The following is a 2,500-nucleotide window of genomic DNA, read 5'->3' on the forward strand; positions in this document are numbered from 1 at the left end:
TTATTTATCTCAAAGGTAATCAAATCGTTGTATATACAAGTAATTGTCAGTGCCACTACCTGTCGATAGCGGCGTACCACAAGGAAATAATCTCGGGCCTCTCCTATTTAGTATATACGTGAACGATCTACCATCAGTTCTTAAGCCGCTGTCAATCTGAAAGCTTTGTTAATGATACTAAGCCTCACATTTCCTTCTCAATTCAAGACTGGGCTAACTGGGCTATGACGATCTCTTAAGAATTCGTAACTGGTGTTTTGACGATCACCTCCTCTTGAACCCAGATAAGGCAAAGCTTATGATGTATGGCAGTCGTCAGCTGCTTCCCAACTTCCCTGACGTCCGTCTTTCGTTCATGTTCATGGGGAAGGAACTCATACCCGGCAAAAGTCGCCTAAGACCGCGAACCCCACTTTTTATGACCACATCTGTTTCTGTTTCGTCCTGCACGTATAGCTCAGCTCCAATTAGTCGTGTTAAACATATATGTTTGATAAAAACACTCTGATAATAATAATAATAATAATAATAATAATAATAATAATAATAATAATAATAATAATAATAATAATAATAATAATCAACGCCTTAGTTTTCAGCAAATTGTTTTATTGTTCGTCGGTTTTAGCAAACGCAGCAACTACTCACCGTCTCAAGCTCCAAACAGTGCAGAATTTCGCTGCCCGAACAATCAGTAATACCAGAAAGTTCGATCACATGACCCCAGTCTTAACGAGTTACGCTGGCTGCCTGTTAAATCGCAACTGTGCTATCGTGACGCTGTGCTTGCTAAATATTGCTCTTTTTAAGACCACTACAGGACAAAGGACCTTTTTTACCGAACAGTGTCATTGTGGAATAGTCTAGAAAGTAATGTTAAGCTAATCGAATCTCTTAATATTGTTGAGAGAACATTACGAGGTAAACTCTTAAGGACGTTCGCGCGAAAATTTTTCAACATTGATTTTCTTCTGAAACTTTTACCACTGTAAGATAACGAGTTAGTTATGTCAGAAATGTAAAAAAAATGGGGGGTCACCGACTTCGTTTTGGAGAGAACATGTCCGGAAAAACACCCAAAATGTGACAAAATCGGGCTTCGTTAGCGAATAAGGCCGGTGTCTGTAAACCCAAATATATTGCAATTAAATCTTTGAAGTGAAATCTTCTCTGCCAAATATTGTTTAAGTGGACTTATTAAGTGAATTTAGTCAACTGGTGAGGTTCCTTAAATATCAAGTTCGCATTTAGCGACCACAGTTTCACGCGCCTTGCAGCCGCAAGATGGCAGGATTGGATGTCCCGTGAGCAGAAATCTTGAATTTTTTTTTACTTTCCACATTGATTTTTTGTTCATTTTTGGACAACGTGGAGATAATTGTAAATAAAATCCGTTTCTGGAAAGAAAAATAGGGGTCACCGAACGTCCAAGAGTGTTAAATCCAGGCAAAGCTATAGCAATGGCCTTAGCGCGCGCGCTCGTGTATGACGTGGCGTGTGCATTTCCGTGCGCAGTAAGGATGCGCAGAAACAATTGGCGCGAACGTCCTTAAGTGAATGTTTATCTTCATAGCATAATTTTGTCACATAATTTTACCATCTTCCATTTCAATTTTGTAATTTCTCGGCATGCCTTTTATCTCACCTTTCTACTAATTTTTATTGACCATATGAAGAGCTTAAGCCGACTCAGGAATTCTCGGCTGGACGTCTCATAACGGTGTAGATATCCATCAACAAAGTCTAAAAACATAACACAAAAGGTGTTTCGTATTCCGAAAAGTGTTAAAGCATTCAGGATCGATCAGATTGTACTGTGAACTTACGTTAAGCAGAAAAAAGTAGTTAATTTTTTATTGAATGACCATATTTAAGGGCGAGATGAATTTTGTGGGGAACACAAATCTATTTCAATTCGTTTGCGCGCATCGACAGTGGCGGTTAGTGATGGGACACGGAACCATTTTTCGTTCTATAGGATTCATGGATTGACTCTCTCACCCGGGGAAAAATGGTACAAACTGGCTTTCAAATAAACTGGTTGGTCGAAATGTTAGCCAATTTGTTGAAGAAAAGTTTTTTCAGCTCTTTCGAAGCGAGATTTGTCGCCTTCAAGTCGGTAATTTTTTGCGGGAAAATGGTGATCACGTTCCGAAATTCTGCGGGTCTAATCTGCAGATCGCGGGTCGCAGGTCACAGGTTGCAGGTCGTTGTTTCACCAATACAGAAAGTATCCTAAACATTCTTGAAAGCTAACGTTAGGCCTAAAAACGTTTGTTTAGGCCTAATTAGGCCTAAGGTTAGCTTTTAAGAATGTTTAGGAGACTTTCTGTATTGGTGAAACAATGACCTGCGACCTGCGACCTGCAAATTAGACCCGCCGTCCGAAATTCTGGTAAAAACGTGGACGAAGCTTACGGAATAACTTTGGTTGGCCTCTGTGGGGGGATTAATTGAACAGTCGTCGTCTGAATGTCATGAATTTCTGTATTCAGATGTT

This window comes from Montipora foliosa, chromosome 2 (assembly GCF_036669935.1).
Source record: "Montipora foliosa isolate CH-2021 chromosome 2, ASM3666993v2, whole genome shotgun sequence".
Taxonomy (NCBI): domain Eukaryota; kingdom Metazoa; phylum Cnidaria; class Anthozoa; order Scleractinia; family Acroporidae; genus Montipora; species Montipora foliosa.